General features: G+C 44.8%; 1 pseudogene; it reads left to right on the top strand.

The window, feature by feature from the left end:
- The first annotated feature begins 105 nt into the window (after positions 1 to 105).
- LOC108537829 (importin subunit alpha-7-like) overlaps positions 106 to 5,519 on the top strand; it is a 35,306-nt pseudogene continuing 29,892 nt past the window's right edge.

Genomic DNA, 5,519 nt, shown 5'->3' on the forward strand with positions numbered 1-5,519 from the left:
GGTGAAAACGGGGTCCTAAAAGACAGTCGTTTAGAAATGGATAGGCAACGTGGCCTGACAGTCGCTTCCTAAACTATGATAAAACAAAAAAATGCAAGTCACAAAATGTCGGGCAGCCTGAAGTCCAAGGGTGAGGTTTTATTTATGAATTGAACCACAAGCCATTTTCTCTTCGTTTCAACCAAGGGTGCTCATCCGCGTTCCAGGTCAACGGTATGCACGGACTGAGCGAGGACACGCGGTGCCGCTCACAAAATGGGGCGTCCTGAGAAAGGCCAGAGTACGACCGGGTAGGCCCCGGGAACTCAACGCCCCCAGACCCAGCCCTACCCCGCTGCGGAAGTGGCGGTGTGCAGCGGCCAGCAAGACGGCAAGCGGCAAGGAGGCGAGCCGGGACGTTCCTTTTATGAATGGGAAAATCTCCACATTCTCCAACGCCAGCCACGAGCTGCGGGAACAGCCTCCCACCCGCTGCCCCGGCTGTTTGGTCTGCTCGGCTGTTCTTAACCGCTGTTGCCGAGGGAAGGCTGGGTGGGAGAGGCAGAGGTGGGTGGGGACAAGCAAAAGGAAGGGCTGGCAGCGCAACCGGCTCTGCCTACAGAAGTTTCACGCTGGCATGAAACAGATACAAATTAGAAAATCGTTTATTTAACAACGATACGAATATTGAAGTCATGTCTCCCCCGGTTCCAAGGTTCTCCATGCCTCTCCCGTGCTCCAAACAAAGACTAACGACTGGAGTTGCAGCGCCAGGCGCGGGCCCAGGCTTCTACTAGTCCCCGGGTGAGGAGGCGCAGGCTGGTGGGGTCAGGCAGAGGGAAGCTGCAGCCTGCGCGGAGGCTTGGGGCTCGGTGCCTGGGGGACAGGAACCCCTGCAGGGGGACCACTGGGGCGGGGGGTGGCGACGAGCTCCTGGCGGCAGCACGAAGGCCCAGAACCTTGGAAGTCAGGACGCCCCGGGACCACTGGCCCCGCTCAGCAGCTCGCTTAGGCTTTCCTTCGCTCGGATCCTGAACTGCCAAATGAATATTGTCATAATACTCATGTCTGGGAACTAAACGAGCTAGTTGTAAATACAGACGGCGTTTCCTACTTTCTGTTTTTGTTGTGGGGGCGGCGGTTGGGTCTCGCTGGGTCGCCCAGGCTGGAGTGCGGTGGCACGATCATAGGTCACTACAACCTCGAACTCCTGGGCTCAAGCGATCCTCCTACCTCAGCCTCCCAAGTAGCTGGGACTACAGGCCTGTGCCACCACGCCAGGCTCTGTTTTAAAATCGTATGAACCTTCAGTCCGGCTTTGCGGCTTGCTTCCATTTTGTGTCAAAGTTGAAGAGCAGGCCAAGCTAAGGCCAGATAGAGTATCGCACAGCATTAAGAGACCTGACTCTACTTCCCCTCAGCTAGGGGGCTTGGAACAATGATTTAACCAGGCATCATTAGCCACAGACGGGAGATGGTAACAACCTGTCCTCATCTGCCTTGTGTAGATAAAGCCACAATGAGCTGGATCCTGCCTGCAACTCTCAGATAAGCCTTCCAGAAATGGACTGTGGAATCTACAGGGTCATGTCAGAAATGCAGTGTATGGGTAGGTCTGTAATTGAATGCACTTAAAGATGCATTCTGTGACCTTAGCAAGTGCCATCATTTACGCCAGCTCAGCCCAGCCTCATGGTGACCACAAGGGAAGTCACAACCTCTTATGGTTCTACTGTGAACAGGTCTGCCCCAGGCCAGTAGTCATAGGGCTGAGGTCCAGTCTGCTTTGTCATTTTTGGACCAAAACAAACTGCTCGGGGGTAGGGGTGGCCTCCTGGAGGGGTGTGTAACTCCTTTCCTGTACAGAAGGACTTAAAGTTCAAGCACTCCTCTACTCAGGCTGAGTGTAGCTTTGTTTTCCACGGGTAGGAGGTGATCTAGTACATCAGAATTCTACACCTATGCATTTCTCACACACTCTTGTCACCTAAATAACAAAGAGACAGGCTCTCTAAAAGAAGAGAGGTTTATTTGGGAAAAAGGTACCACAATGGAAAGATGCTTGCCATAGTAAACTCTGTGTGTATTCAGGGAGGTAACAGAAGACAGAGGTTTTTAAGGGAAAAAATGAAGAAGATTGCATAATTGTTTTGAAATAATTATCCTTGGCTACACATATCAATAACAAGGGTGATGCTAGTTCAAGGCTGGACAGGCAGTTGCTGGGCAGATGTCCTGATAGAAGTAGTTTTTGGTGTAGGGTTGTGATGGCCTCTGTGCAAGGTTGTGGGTTTTGGAGTCTTTTGTGGTCGTTTTTGTTATGAGGCATTTATGCATGAAAACTCTCCCTTCATGGCTCTATTTGTCAGAGTTTTGTTTTGTTTTGTTTTGTTTTAACATTAGTGACTCCATTTTGATTCTGACAACTTTCACACTCTCAATTCCTACTGCCTTAATTCTACAACATAAATCAGCTTATCCTTGCACTGCACTATTGCTAAAACATTGTGCATGTGGGGGATTAGCATCCTATCACTCCTTTATTTGAACTGAAGTTACAAAGCTAGCTTCAATGCTTCACTGTATATAATCATAATTACTTACAATAGTCAATGTTATCCATAAAAAGTCCTCTTTCTGTCTCAACTGTGCCATGAACCATATGCATATAGAGAAGTCACTTTATTTCTTTGAACCTGTTTCTCCCTATTATAAACTTTGGGGATAAAATTCATTGAACTTTAAATTTCCTTCTGGGGCCAGGCACGGTGGCTCACACCTGTAATCCCAGCACTTTGGGAGGCCGAGGAGGCTGTATCACAAGGTCAGGAGTTCGAGACCAGCCTGATCAATATGGTGAAACCCTGTCTTTACTAAAAATACAAAAATTAGCCAGATGTGGTGGCGGGTGCCTGTAGTCCCAGCTACTCGGGAGGTTGAGGTAGAATTGCTTGAACCTGGGAGGCAGAGGTTGCAGCTGAGATGGTGCCACTGCACTCCAGCCTGGGCAACAGAGCAAGACTCTGTCTAAAAAAAAAAAAAAAAAAAAAAGGATTCCTTCTGGTTCTACAGTCTCTGTGTATTAGCTATTGTTGATAATGACATATCCCTTGGCCAGATGTGATGGCTCATGCCTGTAATACCAGCACTTTGGAAGGCTGAGGCAGGGGTGGATCACTTGAGGTCAGGAGCTCGAGACCAGCTTGGCCAACAAGGTGAAACCCGGTCTCTACTAAAAATAGAAAAATTAGCCAGGTATGGTGGCACATGCTCCCAGCTACTTGGGAGGCTGAGGCACAATAATTGCTTGAATCCCAGGGGGCAGAGGTTGCAGTGAGCCAAGATTGTGCTACTGCACTCCAGCCTGGGTGACAGAGTTAAACCCTGTTTAAAAAAAAAGAAAAGAATAACATATCCCCCCTTTAAAAAATGACTCTCATGAAAAAATTTGATCCCCAAATTGAATGACGTATCCATTTTTTTTTCCAAGTCACTAGTATATTATTAAAGGCTGGGCTGTGGGGTGGGTGAGGCAAGTCATAATATTTGCATTGTAACACTTAACAGTGTGGAATGAGAACCTTATTTAATTTTCAGAACATCTCTGGGAATTAGGCATCACCACATTTCCTCAATTTTAATATGTATATATGCTTACATTTTAATGTTGCTGAAATTAAAAAGTATACTACAATTGATACATACTTCTGCTCTCCCTACTGTTACTCTGTTACTTTGATGGTGCATCTTATCATCACTTGGACTCATGGAAAGTACATTAGTAATTAAAACTCCACAATCCACTGCTATCAAGGCAGAGAAAAACAGATTCTGCCGTGAGTTACTTTTGATAATGTACTGCAGGATGGTTTTTACACTTAAGTGTCCCAGAAACACTCAAGAGGCAGACTAATGTAACCTCTCCTCCAAAAAAAAGCACAAATCAGTTAAATAATTTACTCCAGCTAACACAGCAAGTTAGAAGTAAATCATCTGCATTCCTTTCAGAACCTTCAAATTTCAATCATGGAGTAGAATGGAATTTAAAGCTTTATCAGCTAAAATCAGATGCTGTAATCTCAAGTATAAGAATCTCTAAAACAAATTTTTAAATGAAAGCTTATGATATTTTTTCTTTTAGTTTTTTGGGTTTGTTTTTAACAGTTTAGGGGAATTGAGGAAATTCAATAGAAATCTACAGACCAGAAGCCATCTGGTCTAAAGTAGTTTGCATTTAACTCAAAGAAAGTGACCATATCCACATCTATGCATAGTGTACCAAAGTGTCTTTGCAGCAAAGTTAATGAGGAGCAATTATCGCTAACAACATAAAGCACACTCCCCAGGGTGTGTAATTGGCTTCTTTTCCAGAAAACACTTTCTATTGAGTAATCTTAAAATCTAGCCACTTTTCCCTTCAAACATCCTTGATTGGTGCTTAACAACCTTGTTTTAATTTCTGAATACCAAATGATGACCACCCCCTTCCAATTCTGAGACTCATCTTCTGAACAGATCAGGTGATCTGGTCTTAGAAAGTCTGCTTTTGTCTCACTGCATCTTTTGCAATCAAAACAGTTTAGAATCAAATCCCAGATGAAGAAAATTGATTTCAATTTAGAGGATTCTTTATATACCCAGGGCATCTCTGTAATGCATGAAAACTAATACTATTACCACAAAAGCAATTTTTGGCACTTCCCTCTGGTTACATATTTCAGCTATAAGTATTGCAGTAGTGCTGTACACTTTCATGGCACCCCTTCACATATTTTATTTTATTTATTTGTTTCAGACAAGGTCTCGCTTCATCACCCAGGCTGGAGTGCAGTGTTGTGATTATGGCTCACTGCAGTCTTGAACTGTTGGGCTCAAAGGATCTTCCTGTCTCAGCCTCCAGAGTAGCTAGGACTACAGGTGCATGCCAGCATACACAGCCAATTTTTCTTTCTTTTAAACATGTTTTGTAGAGATGGGGTCTTACTACATTGCTCAGGCTGCTCTTGAACTCCTGGCCTCAAGCAATCCTACCACCTCAGCCTCCTAAAGTGCTGGGATCATAGGTGTGAGCCACTGTGCCTGGGCCCATTATTTAATTTAATCCTTACAGCAATGTGGGTTGGCCTGGGAGATGATGAAAATGAAGAAAGAACCCTGACCCACATGGTAGGTTTCTACCAGCCATGCTAATACAACTTGATTGCAAATCTAGGCACAATTTGGTTCATGGGTGGGCAACTGACTAGGCTGAGCCAGTCAGAATCTTTTCTTCCTGAAATGTAGAATTGGAAACCAGAGAAAGAATCTGCACGGGCCTCTAACACAGATGTTAAGGAACTGTTTGTCCCGAAAAAGAAAAGAGAAAAAAAAGAAAAAGAGACAGAGAGTGAAGAATAAAGTAGAAAAGCAGAAAAAGAAGAGAAGACCCCTCCTGAGGTCTCACAACCGTGCATGTTTCTGAGACTTGGCTACATTCACGAATAAAACTCCCTTCTACCCTTAGGAAAAATATAATTTCCTTTCCTTATTTTTCTCCCTTT

The sequence above is a fragment of the Rhinopithecus bieti genome, unplaced genomic scaffold (assembly GCF_001698545.2).
Source record: "Rhinopithecus bieti isolate Rb0 unplaced genomic scaffold, ASM169854v2 scaffold_14839, whole genome shotgun sequence".
Classification (NCBI taxonomy): domain Eukaryota; kingdom Metazoa; phylum Chordata; class Mammalia; order Primates; family Cercopithecidae; genus Rhinopithecus; species Rhinopithecus bieti.